Source organism: Callorhinus ursinus, unplaced genomic scaffold (genome assembly GCF_003265705.2).
Source record: "Callorhinus ursinus isolate GAN/ISIS: 27379988/994484 unplaced genomic scaffold, GSC_fseal_2.0 scaffold6, whole genome shotgun sequence".
Taxonomy (NCBI): Eukaryota; Metazoa; Chordata; class Mammalia; order Carnivora; family Otariidae; genus Callorhinus; species Callorhinus ursinus.
In genome coordinates this window covers 23,742,713-23,757,219 of record NW_027397068.1, presented here as the reverse complement: position 1 = coordinate 23,757,219, position 14,507 = coordinate 23,742,713, and positions in this window count along the sequence as shown.

Below are 14,507 nucleotides of genomic sequence, written 5' to 3'. Positions count from 1 at the left end.
AAATGAGGGGAAATGACAGACTTTAAAGCCATCGTTATCTGTCACCTAACCTAATGAAATTATGTTTTAAACTATACATTTGCCTCTAACATTTTTCTCTCTTTTTGTGATAGTACTTGTCATTTTACTAATGAAACATAGATTGGAACATTTGTTACAGGACAATTTATTAGTTTAAAATGAAGCAGTATAAAAATTTCTGTTAATTCTGCTATATGGTCTTGCTTATTGCAAGAACCTAATTTTATGATTATGGTAATATCTTTAATTATAAAAATATGAAATATATAGAAGGAAATCATATAAACAATGTTAAATAGGAATGAATTTTTCTTCTCTGGACATTGTTTTCAGATGCCCTCATAGGCAACTTAATCATTTTCTCTTATTTTTTCCTAGTGTTCTTTATTATTAAGATATGTTTGTTTGTGTTGTATATGCTTTTTATTTTTTAAGAGTTCAACCATATCCAAAAAAAAAAAGGACTAGCCTAGTGAACTCAATGTACTCATTATCCTGCTGCAACAATTATCACCACAGCTGAATTTAACCTATGCCCTCATCAACTTCATCCTCACCACATAATATTTCAAAGCAAATTTCAGACACTATGGCATTTTATTAGTAAATATTTTGGTTAAATCTAAAGATAAGCCTCTTTTTAAATGTCTCCATAATATCATTATCAAATCTAAAACTCACAAATATAATTGATTTTTATGCTTTATTTCCCCAGCCAAGTCATGTTTAAGGCAGTGTTTCTCAAATACTAATGTGTATAAAAATCATCTGAAGACCTTATTAAAAATGCACATTCTGATTCAGGAGTTCTGCAGTGGCATATGAAAATCCTTCATGTGATTTTACTGCTCCTTATCACACTTTGACTTTGGAAATTATGTTATACTTACATAAAATTTGCAAGAAAGTATAAAAAAATTCCCATGTGCCCTTCATACAGACTTCCTAATTTTCAATATTTTACTGTAGTTGCTGTCTCTTTTGATTTCTCTCTCTCTCTCTCTATTTTCTCTCCATACATTTTTATATTTTTCTGAAATGTATAAGAAATCAGACAATCCACAATAACCCTTAAAATACTTCCTGTTTAGTTTCTGAAAACAAGGATACTCCTTACATAACCATCGAAACAACTCCTTATGTAATACCTATCAAAATCAGAAAATTAACACTGATAAAGTACTAACATCTGAAGAGACCTCATTTACTTCTGGTGTGAGATTAAATCCAAGGTCACAGGTTGCATTTAAGTGTCATGCCTCTTTCGTTAACTTCTTCAATCTGGAAATATTCCTCAATCTTCTCTTGTTCTTTCTTGTATTTGTCTTGAATACTTTGAAAGAGTACAGGCTAGTAACTTTGTAGAATATTCCTCATATTGGGTTCCATGATTAGACGAGATATGGATTTGGGCAGTAATACCATAGAAGTGATGCAGTCAGCTTCTCTGTCATAGTGTGTATCAAGAGGCACTCTGACCATGTGCCACATTGTTTGTGATATTAGTTTTAATTATTTGGCTAGTGTGTTGTCTACAAGGTATCCACACTTTAAAGTTAATTATAAATATTTTTTGTGGGGTGACAGTTTGAGCATTTATAAATGTTCTGTTTCTCACAAAATATATGCCAAATAATTTTATGGATAATTTAAAGCAGAAAATTTATTTCGATTCTTGCATGAATCCATTTTTACCATGATGGTTATCTGATGGTGGTTTTCTAATTCAATCATTTCTCCATTTTACTAGTTGACATTCTACTGACATGTAGAATCTTTGTTTCTTTGTTTCTGCCTTTTTTGTGTGTGAGTATGGACTCCTAAATTCCTCTTATTGTTTAATGATGTACAATCCTTCACTTTTTATTAATTCTTTCAATGCTCAAAATTTCCCAGATTTAGTCAGTTCCTATCTCCATTTGACCTGCCCCATCATTCTTAGAACATTTTCCTACTTTCTGCACAACAAGATATTCCAGGGTCACCACCTTATATTATACTTGCCCCAGCTCTGCAATCAGCCACTTATTTCCAAGAATCTCTAGTTCGTATGGCTAAGGACTACATGTACACTTTGCTACTGCATTGTCATTGATTATACATCCTCAATAAATACTGGTAAAATTAAAAGTGTTGAAAACCAATTATTTTAGTGTAATTGTTGATTAATATAAATAAAATGTTATAAATATATTATCCTTTATAGTTTCAAATATAATCTCATATAAATGAAATCATTTACAATTATTATTTAAAATGTATATGTTATCTAAATGTGGAAAAACCTATAACAACTCTGAGGAAAGAATGAAATATATCTTTTTTTTTTAAGATTTTTATTTATTTATTTGACAGAGAGATAGAGAGCACAAGTAGGCAGAGTGGCAGGCAGAGGGAGAGGGAGAAGCAGGCTCTCCGCTGAACAGGGAGCCAGACATAGGGCAAAGTATATCATTTTTAATAAGCAAAGGAAACTAGCTATACATTGTTGACAGAAACTAAATTTTTGAGACATGATTCTATTTTTAATTATAGTAGATAAATCTATAATCTGAAATATAGGTTCTTACAAATTTTCCGTATGCTTATCATAAAGTAATGTGTATTAATGAGTAATTAAAGGATTTCATCCAGTCACATTGAGTTAACATTTTCATAAGAAAAAAATGCTATTAAAATTAATCCAAATGATCAACATAACCATTTAAAGGAAATACATGCTTTAATTTGTTAAACTCTAAACTTTTCTATATTAGAAAAATACTTTGACACAAACACTTTACAAATGTCAGCAGAAAATCTATACTTCATTCCTTCACATTGGTTTTGTGACATTGCATTTGCTGATATTCGACAAGGGATAAGTTGGGATTGATTTCTTCTGCCACTGCTCTTTTCTGTTGTATTATGGGAAATTAAAGGGCTGAAATGAATTGAGTCCCTTGCAACCCCATAGTCACTCATGTGGGCAGACCTACAAAAGGCAAAACCTATGTGCTCTCTGGGTCTTAAAGGTCAATAGAAAGTTTAGGATGTCAATTTAAATTGAAGGAATTATCAAAATTAAAGACTATGAAGAAGACAGGTGTTTCATGCATACTTTATAAAAATGATTTCAAAATCAAAGTGGATTTTCTCTCTTGCGTGAGATATGAGCCTACTCCCAGGCTCTCCCTAGATAAGATGCATCCAAAATTATCAAATTACAGCCATCATCATTGTAGATCATTAAAGGGGCTCAAAGAGAATTAAAATATACTTATTTTATTTTTATTTGCATATATGACACATAATGTTACTTTAGTTTCAGGTGTACGACATAGTGATTCAACATTTCTATACATTATGCTGTGCTCATCACAAATGTAGCTACCATCTGTCACCATATAACACTCTTACAGTATCACTGACTGTATTCTCTATGATGTACCTTTCATTCCTGTGATTTACTCATTCCATAATTGGATGCCTGTATCTACCATTCCCCTTCAACCATTTTGCTCATCCCCCACCACCCTTCCTTCCAGTGGCCATCAGTTTGTTCTCTGTATTTATAGGTCTTATTCTGCTTTTTTGGTTTGTGTATTCATTTGTTTTGTTTTTTTTAGATTCCACATATGAAGGAAATCCAATAGTATTTGTCTTCCTCAGTGTGACTTACTTTACTTAGCATAATACCCTCTAGGTCCATCCATGTTTTTGCAAATGATAGATCTCATCCCTTTTTATGGCTGCATAATAGTCCATTGTATCTTAAAATATTTTTATTTTCTTTTAATTTTTACCTTTATTTTATTTTTTCAATTTTTGACAAATTTCATTATTCAGATGCAAAATCAACAAGAACATTTTTTTACTTGAAGCTTATTTCAGAATACATGGTTCTAAAAGATATAACATTCCATCCAAGAAAAATAGAATACACATTTCCTCCAGTACACACAGAATTCCCTGGTTAAGTCACATAAAAAGAGACATAATGAATATTACAAATTGTAGACTGAAATCATACCAAGTATAATTTCCAACCACAGTGGTACAAAACTGAAGATCAACAATAAAGCAAAGCTGGAAAATCTACAATTTAAATATTAAATATTTACTATGTAAATATTACACAACATGCTACTGTACAAGAAATGGGCCAAATAAGAAATGAAACAGTAAATCAAAATATGTCTTAAAAGAAAAGAAAAAACACAACATTCCAAAACCTTTGGGATGCAGCAAAAGCAGATGTTAGAGTAAATTTATGCTATAAATTCTTGTATTAAGAAAAAAATGTTCAAATAAACAACATTACACCACAAAGAATAGAAAAAGAAGAAACAGCTGAAATTTAGTAGAGGAAGGAAATAACAAAGAAAAATCAGAAATAAATAGACCAGAATAAACAATAATATAACTTTGAAAGTAATGACCAGTTTTCAAAAAAAAAAAAATTGGCAATGCTTTACATACATTAACTAAAAAAAGAGAGAGAGAGAGAGAAGACTCAAAAACTAAAATGAGAAATGGAAGAGGAGACAATACAACAGGTATATGAAAGCAGGGCATATGGTATTTTGTTAATTAAGTAAAGGCTATTATCTAATCCATATGCTTCTCAATCAAAAGGTGGACCTTTATATTTATGCTAAAATACAATTATTTTGTAATAAAAGGTAGTGAATTTCAGTTAATATTTTAAAAAATATATACATTTTGTATTTACAGAAATTTTAAATTGATTCAATCACCTACTCTGAAGTTTGCTTGATGTAATTTGTTATGTGTACTGAACCATGTTCTTATGGAGTAGCTCAAAGAAATGTTGGGCAGAAATATGGATTGAGTAAACAAAATGATGACATGCATAATTCACATATTAGTGTACATTAATTTTGTGTTTCCATCTGACAAATAAATGTTCATGCCTTCTTTTGGCAGTGGGAAACTCCAAACCATTATAGCATTAGAACTCAGCTACCTTTTGTTTCAGGTCCACAGGGCAAGAGATATGGAAGGGCATTTCTGGGAAGAAGGGTGTGAGTCATAAGATCTGATGTTTGAAGCTGGGGTCATGCTAGCTGTCTTTACCCTGGATCCCAAGTGACAGAGATACAGATCCATTTTATAGTGGGGGATATGTGTGTGTGTGTACGTGTATGTGTTTGTGTGATTACAACAACCATATAATCATGGATAGGGCTCATGATGTAGGTCCTCTTGCCCAGGTCTGAGGACAGGCATGATAAAATCTACACATATCTTGGAAATCTGGTTTTGAAATATTACGCCATTTTTTGTATCTATGAATAATAATGACTTAATGAAATAATAACTTTAGGGTGTGATTATTGAACTTTTACTTGATTCAAATTTTAGTGTTCTGCACATTAACTATATGCATGTTAAAGTCCTAGGAAATGCTAAGTTCAAAAATATCACCTCTTGTTAGCCTGCTGCTTTTTAGGAAAAATTTTTTCCGGGTTATGTGCTGATGCTAATTTTTAAAATGACATAGATCAATGACCAAAGAGTTTAAGTATTTATTTCCCTGGATATATATTATCCTATTGCTTAGTAGATGTCAATGATACGATACTTAACACCTTTCTGATTAAGCGCCTGTTGAACTTTAGATTGCAATAATCAAAGACTTGTTCAATTTAAATTTTAGATTATTTAAGAAGTCTTCAGCAAAAAAGACATTATAATATGTGATGATTACTGTAGATGTTGGGAAAGAGGCTGTTAAATCCACTGGGAATGTTCATCAGCATACTGTAATCAGCATCTAGAGAGAATGCTTAATTACAGTTATTTAGGTGACAAGTTGATCTAGTGTAGTGGCATTGAAAGCAAAAAAGGATGCCTGAATTAACACTTGCAACATGTAAGAGGAAATGAAAACACATCAATATCAAATAAGGATCTCATTATATGACTGTTCATATTAATTTCTCTTATTCTACAAATTCTAAATGCATTTCTCACTATTACTTGCTTAAATATTTCCGTGAGAAACACAGTATTTTGATGAGAAGTAAAATCTTAGATATCAAAGGAGGCTTATTTTATTTTATTTTATATTTCATTTTTATGACTTATCTAGTATTTAGTCATTACAAAATAACGTCGATTTAACTACTACCTTACTTCAACTTCTTTGGCAGTATAGAACACATGCAGTTATTTCTGATTTGTTAAAGAAGACTTTATTATAATCTGTGATTTAAAAGGAGAACTCTTTAAAGTTCTTAGTCATTTATCATTCATTTTATTTGTAAGTCAGCTTTATAAATCTAATTACTATTAGTTTCTTACAATAGCTGCTGTAACAGAGTACTTCAAACTGTGTGGCTGGAAAACACACACACACACACACACACACACACACACACATATTCATTCTCTCAGTTCTGGAGGCCAAACATCTGAAGTTGTTGACAGGCTGCAATCCCACTAACTCTAGGAAAGATTTTATTCATTGCCTTTTGCAGCTTCTGGGGGCTGTCAGCATTCCCGGGTTTGTAGCTGCATCACTCCAATCTCTGGCATTGTGGTCACATTGCCTCCTTCTCTTCTTTTTGTGTCTCTCATAGGACGCTTGACATTTCTTACAAGACACTTAGTATTGAATTTAGGACCCACCAGGTAATCCAGGATGATCTCCCCTCTCAAGATCCTTAACTGAATTAAATCTGTCAACACTCTTTTATCCAATAAGGTAATGCCCGTACATTTCGGGATTTAAGAAATGGTCATATCTTATGGGCCAAGATTCATCCCACTAAACTGGCTAATCTTATGACAGTATAATTGAAGTATATTTTTTTATTAGAAATAAAACAGAGTTTTGAAAGCAGATTCTAGTAAGATAAGACAGATTTATTAACTGAATATGATGTGCATTTTAAAGTCATATTAGTAATGCCACACATTTTATCATATTGAGAATGAGTGCTAATATGAAGTATATTTCTGGGTTACAATCAATTCCTGTAATGGTGTTTTATTTTAACAGAATATTTCTTGATCAAATTAAAGTATTTTTTTCTTGAATTGTTATACTTCATCCTTACTGATATAAAAATGCATGTTTTATTTTTGCTAAGTGGGCATATAATTATTTTGCCTTCTATGAGCCAATGGAGTGGTGGACAAGAAAATAAAAGCTCTGCAGGTATTTGGAACCTAGTAAATTAAACATAAAAGGAAACAGCAATATAATATTGCAGTGTTTGAACACATACATACATATGTATGGTTATTATATATTTAATTTTGTTTAACAAAATAGATGAGAAAAAATTGTAATTAGTCTTGATTCAGGTGGCATATTAGGCAAAGTTTTAATGAGTATGTGGTTTTGAAAAGGGTTTCTCAAGATAAATAAGAGTGACAAAATTCCAGGTAGAAGGAGATAGTGAAAGGAATTGACTCATAATGATATCCAACTGTGTATAGTAAAAGGAGTGGCAATAGAATGACCATAGTGAGATTTTTCATGCCTTTATGGAGCTTAGACTTTAGATTGTCAAGGGAAAGTCAATAAACATGTCTAAAAGGAAAAGAGTGGGCGCCTGGGTGGCTCAGATGGTTAAGCGTCTGCCTTCAGCTCAGGTCATGATCCCAGGGTCCTGGGATCGAGTCCCGCATCGGGCTCCCTGCTCCTTGGGAGCCTGCTTCTCCCTCTGCCTCTCTCTCTCTGTCTCTCATTAATAAATAAATAAAGTCTTTAAAAAATAAAATAAAAAATAAAAGGAAAAGAGTGTGACCATATTATGGGATTATTTGGTAAAGTGTGCAGCATGAGTTAAGGTAGTAAAGGATTGGGGTAAGAAGATATGCTTACTGATACATTTTGTTTTTCTTTTTAATTGAAGTATAGTTGACATACAGTATCATATTAGTTTCAGGTGTAAAACAGCAATTCAATAATTGCATACATTATGAAATGTTCACCACAATAAGTGTAGTTACATCTGTCATTTACAAAGTTATTACAATATCATTGACTATATTCCCTATGATATATGATTATGTAGATCTGATTAAAGCCTCATTTACCTCTGAAACGCTATGTACCTTTATTCATACTCTTAATTTTCCTTAGCATGCCCTTTCTGTTCTTCTTTACCAGTACTAAGTTTTCTGGATCCTTTTATCTTGTTTAAAGTCAGCTCACCTTGCATTATACCTCCTCCTTTGGTGCTCTAGGAGCATAGCTCTAAAAAAACCCTTGTTTGCATTACATTAAAATATTCCTTTAGATTATACTGTACCCACTCTCCAGACTATAAATATGGACAGTGGCTAACACTTATTTCATTTATCTTTACATTTACTTTTATCACTGTCATTCAGTAGATACTCTCTTTTTTTTTAATGGAACTTACATGATTATTTACTTAGATATTTTTCACAAGATGAAAAAGCAAATCTTAGACTGGTAGTATTTACAAAACATGCATTGAATGGACTTGTATTCATAGTGCATATAGAAACCTCTTTAAACTCAGTATTAAGAAAATAGCAATTTGGAACAAACTGAGTGTTGATGGAGGGAGGTGGGTGAGGGATGGGCTGGATGAGTGATGGGCATTATGGAGAGCACTTGTTATGATGAGCACTAGGTGTTTTATGGAAGTGATGATTCACTGAATTCTGTTCCTGAAACCAATATTTCATTGTAGGTTTACTAACTAGAATTTAAATTAAAAAAAAAGGAGGGCGCCTGGGTGGCTCAGTTGGTTAAGCGACTGCCTTCGGCTCAGGTCATGATCCTGGAGTCCCAGGATCGAGTCCCGCATCGGGCTCCCTGCTCAGCAGGGAGTCTGCTTCTCTCTCTGACCCTCTTGGATCTCTTGCGCTCTCTCTCTCTCTCTCTCTCTCTCAAATAAATAAATAAAATCTTTAAAAAAAATAAATTAAAAAAAAGGAAAGAAAAGAAGCAATTTGTAAAGCCAATGGGAAGAACACTTAAATGGACATTTTAACAAAGAGTTAATACACATGGCAAATAAGAACATGAAAAGATGTTCAAAATCATGAGTCATCATAAAAATGCCCATTAAAACCAAAACATAAAATCTAGCATACACTCAGCACGGCTAAAATTAAGATTGACAATACTAAGTATTGATGATGCTATGAAAACTTTGCCTATTGCTGGCAGAAGTTAAAAATAGTATAGTAGTTTTAGAGATCAGTTTTTCATTTTTGATGAAGTCAATAAGACAGTTAACCATATGAACCAGCAATCCAACTCATAGGTAATTATCTAAGAGAAAACACGTTTACTTAGAGACTGTACAGCTTTACTCAGATAGCTCCACATTTCCAAATATTATTGGATTAACAAATCTGTGATATATACATTAGATAGAATACTATTCAGCAGTACAAAGGAGTAATAAATCCCAACCACGTAATGTGAATCTCATAAGCAGGATGTTAAATGAAAAAAAAAATTAAGAGACTACAGGCCAAATACAGTAGGAGTTCCTTTGTAGGAAATTCTAGAAAACCCGAAACTATAGTTACAGAAAGCAGTTCAGTGGTTAATGTGGAGAGCAGTAGTTATAAGACTTTAAGTGTATTTAAAATATTCCCATAGATTTGTTCTAAAGAGGTCAGTAATTCCTTTCAAACTTTATTCAAAATTGTGGAACTCTTATTGGCTGTAATTCCTACTGTGGGTAAGTTCAGGGATTCATTATTCAATCTGCTCTGACTTTCATATCCAAAGACTAAACCATGGCAAAATATTAGCAGCATTGTTTCCCATTGCTTATTTCACCAAAGAAGAATGAGTAGTCAGAAGAGTCAAATATTTGTACGTCTTGGGGCACATATTGATGGCTTGGATTTAAGAAACATAAATTCTTAGTTCCCTGTCAGTAACGAAATGCACCCAGCATGCATCTAGCTCTTCAATGACTTAGGTTATCAAATGATCACATTTTCAATAAAACTAATTCTTATCATGTAAATATTTTTCTGATAATCATTATGTTTTCTCTGCCCTAACTCTTTTTTATTACTCCTGGAAACATTTTAGAGTGATTTGCATTCCCAATGAAATCTTGGAATATTTGGGGACTAGCTGCTTAAAGCTATGGCATTAGAATAAACGGTTAATTGTATTCTTTTATAGTTACTTTAGTATATATTTAAACTATTCATTTATCTGTGTCTTCTGATATGTCAATTTTTGCCTCTCTGAGGAAGCTGTGAATCACAAGTACCTGTTTAAATTTGTAGGATATATTGGTTTGGGAGAATGAATTGAAATGAAACTTTCTATTTATTGCATTACATATTATCTATAACCATTATGGAAACATCAGTCTCAACTGGGGCTTATACTGCCTCAGAAACTACAGTTCTGCTTCAATAAAATCTTTCTTTTATTTGGAAATTCCAAATCTGATTATTTAGGAGATTTTTGGCTGCAAGAATAGAAAAGCCTTGAGTCAAACTGGCTTTGTAATAAAGCTATATGTATATATATATATAGATATAGATATAAAATATGATCCCCAGAACAACAGCAACAGCATCACCAAGGCACTCTTAGAGATGCAAATTTTCTAGTCCCACCATAGACACAGTAACTCAGATATTTGTGTATTGAGAAGAACAATTTTTGTTTTAACAAGCCCTTAAGATGATGTTGAGAATCTGTAATCAAAATATATTATTCAAAGAAGAGCAAATGCAAACATGGGGCAGGCTCCAGTTTGTGAAATAATAATTTAGGTTTTGTGGACATCACTTGGCAATATAATTTGAAGTGAATGTTGGAAAACAGAATTTAATTTGGGAAAAATGAGCTTTTGCTTAAGTAAGCAAGCTCATATTTTGAGGCAAAAACTGTTTTGCATTGGCTTGAAAATATTTCCTAAGGATACAATGAAGTTTTGGTTGTGGTGGTGGTGGTGGGTTGTTTTGCTCTGTAGGCTTCTCTTCCTGCCAAACCTAAACTAAACTAAAATCCTGAAACAATTCATTGTCAAGTTGACACAAATGTTCTTAGTCTCTAACATTAAATCACACTTAACTGGTCTCAATTTTCAATCCTTTCTTTGGTCGTTATCAATCCAAACTGGAGGATAGATTATTAATTCCACCTGAGAGGTACATTGACTCTATAGGATCGGTTTTAAAAGTGGCAGAGTTTAAAGTAGATATGGTAGAACTTATCTATCAAAAATTTCAAACCTTTTCATATGGGGAAATTTCCCCTTCAGAGTTTGAGTGTGGGTGCTTGCTTTCTACTGACAGCACCTTTACTCCACTTGATTTGTTTTCATTAGTTACTCAGTTGTTGCAGAACAAGTGTTGTTTTTCAATATACATATATATTTTTAACAGACTGTGTCTACAAGTGTCATTTCTAAAAGACTCTCTCTGGCGTGTAGGAGCATCTACTTGTTTTATCTGTGAAGCTTTTTCTAGATATTTTCTGCTTTTGCTCTAAGTCTGTTTCATTTGTTCAGTTAGGAGTTGGCAACATGGAAATGGGGCTATTTACTATTACGATTTTTATTTATTTTTTTTTAAGATTTTATTTATTTGTTTGACAGAGAGAGACACAGCGAGAGAGGGAACACAAGCAGGGAGAGTGGGAGAGGGAGAAGCAGGCTTCCCGCTGAGCAGGGAGCCCAACACGGGGATCGATCCCAGGACCCTGGGATCATGACCTGGGCCAAAGTAAGACGCTTAACCAACTGAGCCACCCAGATGCCCCTGATTTTTGCTTTTATATTAACTCCCCTAGTTCTGGCTAAGGCGAGTCACCAAAAATAAGGACAAAACTGAGATTTTGTCTGTTTTAGGATCTGTTCCTCAATGCTTTCTTAAGATTTTATAAAGACTATACTTGATATCTGGATGTGAGAGAAACTTCAGATATTATGTGATTCTATTTTAATTGATGTCTGTTTCTTTTCAGCTTGAGTTAGATTATGCAAAAATCTCTTCTGTTCATTTATCCTCGGGAATGCCAGGCTTCAGAAAGGGAAGTGGGCAGCATATATAAAGATTACCCCCTTTCTCATTGTTTTGGTATTTTCCATTTTTATCAATTTTATCATTAAAGTTAGGAGTATGATTTATTAATCTAAGACCAGCTGACATAATTTGTGGGCTTAGTGCAAAATAAAAAAAAATGTGAGGCCTTTTTTTTTTCCCAAAAATTCAAGAGAATGTCAATATGACAACAGCTCCACTTAGACAAATATTATTGCATCTTTTTTTTTAAGATTTTATTTATTTATTTGAGAGAGAGAGAGAGAGAGGGAGAAAGCATGAGCAGGAGGAGCAGCAGAGGGAAAGGGAGAAGCAGGGGAGCCCGATGCGGGGCTCGATCCCAGGACCATGAGATCATGACCTGAGCCAAAGGCAGATGCTTAATCGACTGAGCCACTCAGGTGTCCCTCCACTTACACTTAAATATGTATGATGAATTGACATAAATTTTGTAATACCTAGCAGGCAACCTTTTATTGTGAACTGCTGGACTGATGTATGCTCTTTTCTAAGTATCAGTGCTTATAACTAACTGCAGAAGCAAATCAGGATAACAGTTCTTTTCAGCAATGTGCCAGATTAGAATTGTCAATTCTGTGCATCCTTAGATATTAGGACATTAAAAGAACGTATTCCTATGTCTATTCTCCGTCAATGGCACAGTTAGTAGAAATACCACCTAACCGTTAATTGAGTTCTCTAGTCTTTACACTAGAGACTTATTGGAGAAGTTTGTCTATATTTTTTCTGTCTTTTTTTTCTTGGTAGACGAGACATGTGAAGAGTTTATTTCCACTGATTATCTTGAAAACCCTAGTACCCTATAACAATGTATGTATTTTCTCTGTAGAGTTATTCTCTCTCTCTCTCTCTTTAAAGGCCCATTTTGGTGTTGTACCCTTTTGGAGAGATCAAGTCACTGACCCAGACTAACTGTAACAAATCCCTTCATATGATAAATATTAGAATGCAAAGTAATAGTAATTGTGAAAGAGGTTATTTTTAGTTTTGTTTTTTATTTTTTCCTGCTTAGAAACCTTCCATGACTGATATCTACAGGATGAAGACCAAACTCCTTTGGGTGACTTATGAGGCCCTCCATGGCCTGGAGACTGCCAGTTCCTCCACGCTCTTCTCTGGCCACCCACCTATTCTAACTTAAACTCTGCACAGGTTAAGCTCTCTTATGATTCTTCAACATGATAGGCTGTTTCCTTGGACTATGATGCCCTTAACACCTACTCTAGATTATCTTGGTAAAGTTTTCTTTCTCCTTTAGGTCCCAACTTGTGATATCACCTTCTCTGTGAGGCCTGTCCCAATACTCACAGGCATGGAAGCCCTCCCCAGGGCAGTACCTTGTATACAGGTCCTTTGTGGCAGTGATTATATTGTGTCATATATGTCACTTTTCATTCATTTACCTTTCATACTTAACAGTGTCTTGCCTGTAGTAGGCACTAAATACGAACTTGTTGAGTAAAATGAATTGAGTGAAATTTTTAAAAACTAATTGAATGAAATAAATAAATGTAACTTAAAAAATAGTATCTTTGACTCAAAAGCTGCACTAATAAAGCAATCTTGAATCATTACTAGAACCATTACTATAAATTCAAAAGGAATAAGAAAAATAATTTTAGAATAAACTTGATATGTAAAATCTGAATTTAAAACAGTTAAGGTAATATTACTCATTTCACTTTGCAAAAAGTACACACAGAACTGTGATAAATTATATTTACCTCATATTTCAGAGTTTTCAAAGGATACTTATATACTCTATTTCATTTGTCTTTTTTTTTAAGATTCCGCATATAAAAGAGATTATGTAGCATTTGTTTTCCTCTGTCTGACTTATTTCACTTAGTATAGTGCCTCAAGGTCCATCCATGTTGTCACGAATGGCAAGATTTCGTTGTGTTTTTTTAGTCTGAATACTATTTTAGGCAGAATAATAATTATCACAGTTTCTTTATTCATTCATCCGTCGATGGACACTTTGGTTGTTTCCATATCTCGGCTATTGTGTATAATGCTGCAGTGAACATGGGGGTGCAGATATGTTTTTGAATTTATGTTTTCATTTTCTTTGCATAAATACTCAGAAGTGGAATTGCTGAATCATATGGTAGATCTATTTTTAATTTTTTGAGGCCTGTCCATACTATTTTCCATAATGGCTATACAAATTTATGTTCCTACCAAGAGTGTACAAGGGTTCTCTTTTCTCCATATCCTTACCAGCTCTTGTCTTTCTGATAATAGCCATTATCAAATCAGTGGTTTTGATTTGCATTTCCCTGATGATTAATGACGTTGAGTATTTTTTCATGTACCTGTTGGCTATCTGTATGCTTTTTTAGGAAAAATGTCTATTCATTTTTCAATTGTATAAATTGAGGGGTTTTGTTTATTTGTTTTCTGGGTTTTGTTTTTGTTTTTTGCTGTTGAGTTGTATGAAT